At 39.3% G+C, this 12,348-nt stretch overlaps 1 pseudogene across 1 annotated transcript; it reads right to left on the bottom strand.

The window, feature by feature from the left end:
• Window positions 1–346: 346 nt before the first annotated feature.
• On the bottom strand, window positions 347–4,501 carry LOC110767030 (TMV resistance protein N-like; annotated as a pseudogene). The gene is made up of 4 exons (XR_015834623.1): window positions 3,722–4,501; window positions 2,321–3,440; window positions 1,600–1,905; window positions 347–1,445 (listed from the first exon to the last, which is right to left on the bottom strand). The product of XR_015834623.1 is annotated as a TMV resistance protein N-like (transcript).
• Window positions 4,502–12,348: the final 7,847 nt, after the last annotated feature.

Here is a 12,348-nt window from a genome sequence, read left to right as displayed (position 1 = left end):
TTCATACATACGAAGATGGTAATCAAGCATATTTTCGTTCATAAATTTGTCCCATACCAGACTAACACCTGTTTTCTTCACCTCCGCCTTCATCCAATTATCTGGCTCCACTATTATTTCAATCAAGACTTTATCACCGTCTTGCAATTTGAGCTCGTCATTTGATAACTGTCCCTGCCAAAGATAATAACCCTTATTTGGATAATTGGGTAAGATCCTGGCGACAAGCTCATTACCCTCGGTCATGTTTTTAATGCTAATGCAAAAAGGAAGAGGAAAAATGAACGATTCTGAAGAGAAACTGAAGAACAAAGTTAACCCTTTCAAATTACGACCATCACTTTGAGGCACAGTGAAATACACAATATCATTGTCATGGACACAGTGGAACCAATCAGGAATATCATTCCCACTGAGAAAAATGCCACCATATCCACAAGAAGTCCATCCCTATACCATGTAGAGCCAAATTTCTATAAGAAATACGTTCTTATGCATGCATGTGTACATGTGCGTTGTATGTGATAGAAAGAGAAAGATGTATGTGTGTGTTTGAGAGAGAGAGAGAGAGAGAGAGAGGGATTGACCTGTAGGATGTTCTTCCGAAAATCGGCAGTGAGATTAGTGCACTTTTCCATATGAATCCTTGTCATGGAGTTTAATGACTTATCCAGGCCTGGAATCTCAGTGAGTTTCCCCGAATCAGGTAGATACAATTCTCTTATATTTGACATTTCTGAAAAATCTGGCATTTTTTCCAATGCAATGCAGCCATATGCTTTTAAGACTTTCAAATTTGTTGGTAAATCTGGGATTGCACGAAGATTTTTGCAGTTAATTAAAGACAAATCATGAAGCCTTGAAAGACGACTGAGGCTTGGTAGGCTGCAAAAGTCATTGGTTGCAAGATTTAAATTTTCTAAGTAAATTAGGCTACCGAGATCCTTGGGGAACGCATCATCAGTTAAACGCCAGCTTGCAAGAGCTAATGCTCTTAAAGAGCTTAAACTTTGCAATGAAGGAGGCAAAAGAGTTGTTGATGGCGACCCACCCACATGACATAAAGATAAATCTTTCAGTTTCTTCAATTGTAATATGGAAGATGGAATTTGTCTGATGGCTGTGGAATCCGCTTTCAGAGTTGTCAATGATACCATGTCCCCTAAGCCCTCAGCCAACTTTTCAAAACTTGTACAACCATTGAGCAGAAGAGTTTCAATAGACTTGGATTTATAGAAATTCAGTGGGAGATCCTTTAGCATTCCGCAGAATCCAAGATTTACCAAAGAAAGTCTTCCAAGATCCCCGATGGATGAGTGAACCTCAGACAACCTCCAACAGGATTCCAATATCAATTCCTCGAGATTTGGGAGTTTTGAAAAGTCTGGTGATTTTGCTAGCCTATAGGAACGACTGAGATTAAGGATTTTCAAATTCTGATGCAACTGTTACACAAAAACAAAATTAGAATGGAAATTAAAATCCAAAAGGAAGGTCTCTGATACAGAAATTAAACCAAAATGAAGAGAAGGTGAACTATAATATATGTATAGAACCAGAAGGAAAGAACCAACAACAACTAGGTTGAGATTATTATACCTTGCAATCCTTCCAAACTATTTTGAGTTTGCTATGGTGCAGGTCTAAAGCAACTAGTTTTGGTTGCATAGGAAAGTCATCTGGTATGGACTCTAAAGGAAAATAATGCCAGCACAACCATATTAACTTTTTGGGAAAATCTTTGTACTCTCCAGTGAGCTCTACGTTGCTGAGGTGAAGTAACCTCAGTTTTTTCATGTTGGTAAATGCTTGTGCACTGAATCTAGCCAAATCTAGATCCGAATGTAGATACGAATCTACATCCAAATCCAAATGTAGAGCAACTCCTTCAATTTCTTCAGTTCCCTGTTAACAAAAGATACCGAGTTAGAAAAATGATTTACAAACATGAAAATCCGTGTATGTATTAACCAAAAGGTATAATTAATAGTATTGGACCATGTTACGCCCTATAGTTTGTGTTTGCAATCAAAGCGCATATTTTTTGTTGGTTTGCCTAATTGAGCTTTGATCTTAATATAATATAAGAAATGGCAACATGGTCTAGCAAAGTGAAAAATGGTCTCATGTTCAAATTCATATGGCACCTTGGTAGTGTGGACGTGTGAGAACCCCATCTTTTACTTTGGTTTAGACTATTGCTTGTACTAAACAAAAAAAATAAAGAAATGAAAAAGGACATTTTAATTTATTATAGACACAGGATATATATGCTTCTCTTGCATGATGCATTCTAAAACTTTACTTGGAAAGTACTTACAGATTCATCGCTCAATAAATCTGTTACGTCTTCATGTTTCCACAATCTACTAAATTTTTCAGGGTGACCGCGGGCATTTTCACGAACGATCACTCTTCCCATGTCTCGAAGCAAATCATGCATCATCAGCTTGTTTTGCTCACTAACAGTTACAAGGCACCGTTCAATGAGGACACTGATTCCGATCGTTGCAGAAAAGCCACATCCATCTAATATTTGTGTGACATAGTCCCTGTCCATTCCAATAAAGAAACAAGATATATCAAGGAATATCTCTCTGTTTGTATGATCAGGTAGCCCGTCAAAGCTTATTCTGAGTATGTTTTGAATATCTCCATCAGGACTTCTTTCCAATTTCTCCAAATGGCTTTCCCACTCCGCTATGGGTCTTTTAATCAAAAAAGACCCCACAACTTCAAGTGCTAGAGGCAAGCCTTGACAGTAACGAATTACACGGTTTGAGAGGTTGAGATATTCTTGATTAGGATAACCACTTTCGAAGGCATGCCTACTAAAGAGCTCTAGAGCTTCTTTTTCATTCATTGCTTGAGCCATATATGTGCTATCCACTCCAACTTGGTGTAGCAAATGTTGATTTCTTGTTGTTATAACAATTCTACTTCCAGGACCAAACCAATCACGAGCTCTAGCTATTGCTTTTAGTTGCTGTAGATCATCTGCATCGTCAATTATGACAAGTGCTCTTTTACAGCAAAGTCTTTCTCTTATCATATCGATCCCTTTAGCAACAGAGCCAACCTTTATGCCGTCGCTTTTCAAGATATCATTTAGAAGTTGTTCTTGCAAACCAACCAGACCATTACTGCGTTGGTTTGCAAATACTTCCCTCACGTTTGCAAGGAAACTCCTACCTTCAAAGATACGTTCAAATTTGTTATAAATGGTTTTGGCAAGCGTTGTTTTCCCAATGCCGCCCATCCCCCAAATACCAATCATGCGAACAACATCCTTAGAACCTGAATTTTCAATATCCAAGTGATTACTCAAGACCTTCACCCGAGAAGTAATTCCAACAAGGTGTTCGATGTCTAATTGGTATTTGCTGTACAACTGCTTATTAACCACCCCAAGAATTTTGTTGATAAACTTTGCTTCATGCCTGGCAATTAAACAAAGAAGCAGAACTACGAATCATTCGATGTGGAACAAACTACAAGGTTAAATTGAATCCCTAACTTAGAATGACCAAATTATTTTCTTTTTTTATACATAGTTAAGAATTTAGATATAATTAACAAATAAGATTGGGATTTAACATTATCAAATAAGAAAGAATGCATAGTTAAAACATAGTTGGAAAAACAAAAGCAAAAAGGACAGAAAACATATGGTTGTCAAGTAAGGAGATGATAATCCAAGAAACAAGAAATTAGTAATTACCCATCAGCATTTTTAAGATCTTCCCCACACAAATCTGCTGCTTGACTGAGAGCATTTCTCCATCGCAGTACCTTTTCTTTCTCATGTTTGCCCGCTTCATGTTTCTCAAATGCTTGTGCAAAACTACCAGTTTGTTTCCGGACATCTGAAGCATCAACATTATAGAACAATGGAATAACCTGTTGCCCCAATCTTTCTCTACACTCCATGATCTTCACCAGCTCGTCAAGACACCAACTGGAATCGGCATACCTATTGGAGAAGACAATTATGGAGATCATGGACCCGTCGATTGCCTGCTCCAGTTGGGTTTTTATAAATTCCGCTCTTTTTAGCTCGTTGTCGTCAAGAAAGGCGCGGATTCCGGCATCAGATAATGCGGCGTGGAGGTGGCCTGTGAAGCCCTTGCGTGTGTCTTCACCTCTGAAGCTCAAGAACACTTGGTACTCCCAACGTTTTGATGAGGAGGATGGTGAGGATGAAGAGGAGGCTTTATGGGCTTTCCTGGCATCCATTAATTGATACTGGTTCAGATCAGACCAACTACAAATTGATTATTTTTTTCTGGGCAGTGGTTTGGCCTTGAGCAGCAGATGAACACATTATTGAACTTCCCAAAGTCAAGGACACGGAGAGTGGCAGAGAAAGCGTGGAAAAACAGAGTGGACAGATGGTAATTTTCTGGAAGCAACCAAAACCAGGGGTCGCTTTCTGTGGCTACACGATCTGCTGGACGGCTAAGATTGAAGGTCAGGAAAATGCAAGGAAGCTTAGGGGAAAGAGGCATGAAAAGAGAGGGAAGAGACGCGCACAATGTCCAATAAAAAAAAAGACAGAGAAAAAAAAAGAAGAAAAACACAAGTCTTGTAAAGGGAGCTGGAGGTCGCTTTCCGTGGCTTCTGGCTACACGATCTACTGGACGGCTAAGATTGTAGGTCCAGAAAGTGCACGGAGGTAGCTTTAGGGAAAGATGAATGAAAAGAGGGAAGAGACGAGCACAATGTCCAATCAAAAAAGAAAAAGAAAATAGAAGAAGAAAAACACAAGTCTGCTACTCTCAGGTCCACCTCTCCAACTTTGAAGTGGTTATCTATTCAATTTAAGGTGTTCAAAAAAACTTAGCTTGCCGCCCCAAGAACAAAGGGGGCCTGGGCTTCAAAAAAACTTCAGATATGAACCAAGCTCTACTGGCTAAAATGGGGTGGAGACTCCATCGAGGGGACCCGGGACTGTGGGCAAAATTTTTTGAAGAAAAATATATGAAGGGCCATTCTATCTTAGTGAACACTCTCCAAGGGAAAAAGGTCTGCTCCTCCACTTGGAGAGGTATTTTACATGGAGCTGAGTTACTCAGGCAAGGTATGATTTGGAGGATAGGTAACGGGGAAAGTGTTCATTTCTGGAATGATAGGTGGATCTCTAACATCCCTCTCATCCAGCATGAAGGTATCGTAAGGCCTGCCCAACTTGATTGTACAGTTTCTGAGTTCATGAAAGACGACTGGTGGGATGTTGATAAGTTGAGAACTATGCTCAGTGAGGATTTGGTCCAAAAGATTGTTAGTTACCCTACTGGTTTTGGTACTAACCTGAGGGACGTTCATATATGGGACTCTACCGCTAATGGTGTGTTCACTGTCAAATCTGCTTATGATTTGTTGTTCAGAGACGTTGGTCGTTCTGATCCCTTCTGGGATGTGCTTTGGAAAATTAAAGTTCCTCATAAACTGAAAGTCTTCTTCTGGTTGGCGTACCAAGACAAAATCCTGACAAACGAACAGAGAACTAAAAGAAATTTAACCACAGACCCTTCTTGCAGCCTCTGTGGTTGGCACTCTGAATCTGCCCTCCATCTCTTCAGAGAGTGTCCTAATGCCATAAAGGTCCGGGACGCTGTCTGCACTCCTAGACAACTCTCTAACCTATCTACTACTAGTTTGCAAATCTGGCTTTTGGGGAATTTGTGCTCTAAGGCTACTTGGGGGGCTGGTCTGCCTTGGTCCTCTGTGTTCTTGTTCACATGCTGGTTTATCTGGAAATGGAGGAACCATTATATCTTTACTGATAAGAAGGAGTTGCCTCCTTATCCGCAAAGAATAATTCTCCACGCAATTAATGACTGGGTTGATTCTTCCATTGTACCGAGTGGAAAAAAACCCAAAGTGTTGATTTCGCTTGTTTGGGAGCTGCCTGCAAATGGCCTCTTTAAATTGAACATTGATGGCTCTAGGAAATCTCTGTCTGGAGCTGCTGGTGCGGGAGGGGTCATCCGGGACTCTATGGGAGATTGGAAGGGTGGCTTCGCTGTGAACTTGGGCAAGGGCCAGATTTTGGAAGCTGAAATGTGGGGTTTGTTCTTTGGTTTGAAGCTGGCTGTTGATAAAAGGCTTTTCCCTTTGATTGTTGAGATGGACTCTGCCATTGCCGTACACTTAGCCAATAAGGCTGCTTTTGATGAACTACATCCTCTTGCTGGATTAATTGCAAGCTGCAGAAACCTCATGAATATGTTGAATATCTGTGATGTCAATCATATTTACAGAGAGAAGAATCGCTTAGCGGACTGCCTGGCCACTTGGAGCTATAATATTGATCTGGGATTATGCGTATTTGATACTGTGCCTCCTTGGGCTGCTACAATCCTAGTGGAGGATATTGTAGGGGTTGCCCAACCCCGCTTAGTTTGTTTGTAGTTCTTTTTGTTAGGGGCGCTGCCCCTCATCCTTTTACCAAAAAAAAAAAAGGTGTTCACGGGTCAGGTCGGGTCGGCTATGGGCCCAAACCGTATGCCGAACTGGGTCATGTCGGCAAGCTTCAAAGTGCTTCATGACCCTATCCGGAAATCAGATACTGTCGTTGCAGATTTTGGCTAGAGTGCAATTGGGCGAGTTGCTCCTGTTGACTCTGGTTTCTGGTGGATTATACTGCTCCGTGCATATACAAAGTCAACGGGAGATTTGACTCTGGCAGAAACTGAAGATTGTCAAAAGGGAATGAGGCTTATATTGACTCTTGTTTGATGAAGAAGTTTTATTGTTAACTGATGATATAAGAAGTAGCTTGAGAAGCCCTATAATATAAGGCTTTCATAAGGTCATTAAACTTCAAATTTCTGGCCCTAATCATTTTACTATTTCATAAAGTGTTTCCTACAAGGCTTTCGTAAGTTCTCTGTTTAAATGTGGTTGGATTTCAATGAAGTTTGTAATTAGTTAATCTTGTTCTATTTCTACTTATTAGCATATTTCCTCATGTTCCTTAAGAAACTAAGGCACACAAGGGCACTTGAGTAAAGGATGGGTAATGCCTTATCCACTGACATTCATGGACGGGTAATCTGATATTCTCCATCAGAGTCATGTGGCTTTTTGTTATGTTTTTCTTTCGGCCGTAAGCTTTTATTCTGATTATGTGCATTTTGTTGAATATTTGCAGAAAATGTTCTGCAATTTCCCAGCACCTATTCAAAACATGCTTCCTTAGTCCACGTATATGTGAATTGTGAACTCCAATCAACCTTTGAAATCTTCAATTACAGATTACTTCCTAATCATTCAGATTTCTCAGAAAGACACCACTTCAACTAAGCAATGTTTCATCTATATCCACAATTATGTTATGATACATCCTTGCTAGCCACCTAAGGAAACAAACCTGGAAAGAATCCTTAAGAGCATCTCCATGCCACTGGCCATACCAAAACATTCTTGTTTCCCTTCCCCCTCCTTTAAAACTGAGAACTGAGACAAACACTTTACCTTTTTCTACTATCTTTGCATAAATCCCACCCGTAATAGCATCAAATAGGATAAGTAGTCCCAATAGATGAAGTTTGAGAAGCTCATATGGGAATTTTTATGGCAAGGCCAAGGAGAGGGGAAATAAGTGCAGTTGGTGAAGTGGGAGTTAGTGTCAAAATCCAGGGGTAAAGTAGGTTTAGTGGTTGGAAATTTGGTTAAGAGGAATGTAGAGCCATCTCTGTCCAATATGTACAAGCCTAAGTGCTTAGTTCAGCTTTATGCAGAACTGATTTTAACTAAAAGCATACAAAATACCTTAATTCATTTGGATTAGTTAGGTTGCACAATCTGTAAAAACTTTCGAACACCTCTAACCATTTTGTTCCCTTTTATAAATGAAGGTTCATAAAATCCTTAAGACCGAGGTTCAGAGATACATTTCATTGGCATATTCAATTCTTTGGAAAGAAAAAAGATTCTGCCTTGTATGAGTGATACTGCATGAGTACTTATTGCAACTTTGAACTTTAGTTGATGGAGTTGGGAATTGGGGTTCATATCCTGTGAGTCTGAGTACGTTGTTGGAGTTTGATAATTCTTGTTCCTTCCTAGCACGCTTATGTTTTTCTTTTTTTGGAGTTGGGAATTGGGGTTCATATTCTTTTTTTGTTATGTTTTTCTTTCGGCCTTAAGCTTTTATTCTGATTATGTGCATTTTGTTGAATATTTGCAGAAATGTTCTGCAATTTCCTAGCGCCTATTCAAAACATCCTTCCTTAGTCCACGTATATGTGAATTGTGAACTCCAATCAACCTTTGAAATCTTCAATTACAGTTTACTTCCCAATCATTCAGATTTCTCAGAAAGACACCACTTCAACTAAGCAATGTTTCGTCTATATCCATATAAGCAGAGCTATGGAAAGTTGACACTGATGAAGAGCATACCACTCAAGGATAACACCGTACAACAAACAATGTTAGCACAAAGGGTTTTTTGTCCGACTCTTCCTAACTTAAAAGCAATTCATTAGGACAATATAGAGATTAGAAGATCAAGAGCATACCATCAAGGAGACACAGAAAAAGAGACAATGTCAGCAAAGAGGTTGCTTTGTCTGTGCCTTCCAAATTTGGGTTTGCTTCCAGATTAGAAACGAGATTGTTCACTGGCCTGTGTAGAGACAATGGATGACTTATGCCTGCACGTATGATTTAGATAATCTCTCATGACCTGTGAGCTTGAGTATCATACATTACTAATAGGAAAAACTGAGATGGGAGCTATAGCTTTGTAATGTCTGACCCACAAGCATGGAATCATATGGGATATAAGTAGTACTTTTTTTAAAAAATTTCTTTTGTGGCTAGGTCCACTTATGAGTGGTGCCGGCTGGGTTTGAACCTGCGCTGGGCCCAACCAGTCATCGATACATCACCAAAATAATCCTCTAGGGATCATGATATAGGTTACTCAATTGTTCAGTTGCCTCTCAAGTTACCTAAAAGAATGCAGTAACAAAAATGTAGACATGTTTTCCTTTGTAATTTTTTCAGGTCACCTGATAATATTTCATGTTACGTTTGCCACTTGAAGATTTCCTTGTTTTTCTTACTTCTCTTGTATTTTTGACACTTTTGCATGATCAAAATTCAAAACAGTTGACATTATTTTGTAAAATAGGTTAATGGTTCAGAAAGCATTGATGAGGAAGATCAGGCATCTCAAGTCTCACAGTTCCTGGAAGGATATAAGGAAGGAAGAATAATAAAGGAAAGAATTGGTGGTCCATCGTTTATGGGCTTTATGTCTTCATTTATTGGGATTGGAACTGTATACATAATTGGTTTTATGGTTGTGGTAATGATGCTTATTAGATCAATCAATAAAGGAGATGATGAACATCCTGTGGTCGCTACTGGCGACCAGATTGAACATGCTAGCAGTGAGGCTGAAAGCAGAGAGCATAAATCTGGAGAAAAGGAAGATTAGAGTTGGGCTTCTGGACTTCTAACCAGATCTCATAGGAGTATACTGCCAAAAGAAACGAGAGTGATTTATTGAATGCAACTTTGCAGTGTGCCGAAAACAGTACGGAGTATAAACATGGATGATTTTGTAGAGACTGATGAATTCGTTTGTCACTATTATGTGTACCCCTTAGAGATTTTCAGCTTAAATCTCAGCTTTTGTGTTAATATTGCCTTGGTTAAATTCTATATGCATTACTCTTTTGTTTTCTTGTGTGAATTTGAAGAGCACAAATTTATTTTTATTATTTACACTCGGCGTTCTTTGACTGGTCATTGCGTCGGTTCTATAATGTTGCAATAGAACCGGCAACACCACATTGGAGTCCTGACTAATTCATTTGAAGGCGTAGTCTCTCATTTGCGATTTTCTTCTGTCTTCTCGCTCAACTGCTCAGCTCCTCTCAATCTTAACTTAGGCAACCATAGCGATAAATCTAAGAACTTTTTAAAGGTGGTTGACATGTTTAATAAACAATACGCTTAAAAATTCAAGATATTTACAACCTAGAATTGTCCACTGCAAATAAATATCGCGATGATAATTTTACCACGATATTTTTCATAAATGAGACATGTTATTGATCCTAAGGCAATACGTAAGCTTTTAGAGCCTCAAATTATTATAATAAAATAATAATAATATACCAAATATGTAAGTATGACTCTAAAATAATAATAACATACCAAATACGTTGGCCGTTGAGCTTTCACACGTAGGTAAACCCACTCTAATACCATGAATGAAGTTGCAAATCATCTCATAATTAATTTTCCATATCTCATCTTTCCGTTTGATTCTAATCAGCGAGGCAATGGGTGATCTGAACTTTTCCTTAATTGATTGTGAATTAGAACCCCTTTTTAATTCTCCCTATTATGAGGACATAGTTATGACATATCCTCAGGGTTTCCACAAACCATGAGTGACATTTAGCAACATGTCACGGTTATCCAAACCAATGTAGAATGTTGTGGAGAACTTATTCAGTTGCAATTACAATGTAATACAGTCATTCTCTAACTCAATGTTCGTGGTTACATCATTAGCGCACGGAAAACATGTCAAGCTCCTAATGTGAACTCCAATCTTATATGACTCATACAAGTATGATTGGAATTACCATTCTCATTCATAACTAGTGCTTCAGCTGAAGACTCCTGAATCATATCATCTTAGCATTCTCCCTTTTTACTGAGGGTAGAGATCCCTTGTTGTACACTCACCTGCCTCCATGGATTGACTATTGAGCCTCGACTATACCATATGGTCATACTCCTAAGGAGCAGAACGCTTTAGTATGATCGAAGGTCCACGACCCTTCAGTCAAACAATATGGTAGAATATTTTCAGATATATTTCATTCTCCGAAAGGAGGTATTTATATTACAGGTTACAAACCCTAGTAGGGTTTAATTAGGAAATAAGTGGAATCCTAATTACATAATATCTACACAAAAGGTAAAATAAATAAAACCCAAATAGAATAGGACTAGGACTCGCCAACACTCCCCCTCAAGTTGGAGCAAAGACGTCACGCATGCCCAACTTGTCAAGCGAGTTGAGAAAGATACTTGTAGAAACAGCTTTCGTAAGAACATCAGCTAACTGATACTCTGAACGGATGAAAGGGAAGGACACAATCTCCGCATCCAACTTTTCCTTAATAAAATTTCGATCAACCTCCACATGCTTTGTACGGTCATGTTGTACAGGATTATGAGCAATTGCAATCGCAGCCGTATTGTCACAATATAACTCCATGGGTTTATTAGGCCCAAACCCAAGGTCTTTCAACAATCTTCTCAACCATAGTAACTCAGATACACCATGGGCCATTCCCCGATACTCGGCCTCAGCACTAGATCTAGACACCACCTTTTGTTTCTTGCTCCTCCACGTAACAAGATTGCCACCCACAAACATAAAATACCCAGATGTCGAACGCCTATCTGTGGCTGAACCTGCCCAATCAGCATCTGTATACCCTTCTACATTTGTATGGCCATACTTGGAGAAAATTAACCCCTTGCCAGGAGTTACTTTCAGATACCTTAAAATACGAGTCACAGCCCCCATATGATCTACACTAGGAGAGTGCATAAACTGACTCACTATATTTACAGCATACGCAATATCTGGACGAGTATGAGCCAAATAAATCAACTTCCCCACAAGTCGTTGATAACGTTCTTTGTCAGTTGGAACTTGATCGGGATATATCCCCAACTTATGATTCTGCTCACTAGGGGTATCAATCGGTTTACAATCCAACATTCCAGTTTCTGCAAGTAAATCCAAAACATACTTTCTTTGGGATAGAAAAATACCATGTTTAGATCTGGCAACTTCAATCCCAAGAAAATACTTTAAATCACCCAATGATTTCATATCGAACTCAGAAGCCAGATACTTCTGAAGTCTCTGTATCTCTACATGATCATCTCCAGTCACAATCATATAATCAACATAAATAATTAAAGCAGTCAATTTACCTTTATGACGCTTCAGAAACAAAGTATGATCAGAGTTACTTTGCACATATCCAAACTTCTTCATAGATGCAGCAAATCTTCCAAACCACGCTCTTGGAGACTGCTTTAATCCATACAAGGATTTCCGTAGCTTGCACACCACACCCTCCTTAGAAGTCACAGGGATACCTGGCGGAGGATCCATATATATTTCTTCCTTGAGATCACCATGGAGGAATGCATTTTTGACATCAAATTGTAGCAGCGGCCAGTCACGGTTAGCAGCTAAGGATAAAAGTACGCGTACAGTGTTGAGCTTAGCTACCGGAGCAAAAGTCTCTGTGTAATCCACTCCATAAGTCTGAGTATACCCTTTTGCTA

Source organism: Prunus avium, chromosome 1 (assembly GCF_965620075.1).
Source record: "Prunus avium chromosome 1, drPruAviu1.hap1.1, whole genome shotgun sequence".
NCBI classification, from domain to species: domain Eukaryota; kingdom Viridiplantae; phylum Streptophyta; class Magnoliopsida; order Rosales; family Rosaceae; genus Prunus; species Prunus avium.
The sequence above is the reverse complement of the archived record's forward strand: the minus strand, read 5'-3'. Positions and strand labels throughout refer to the sequence as shown.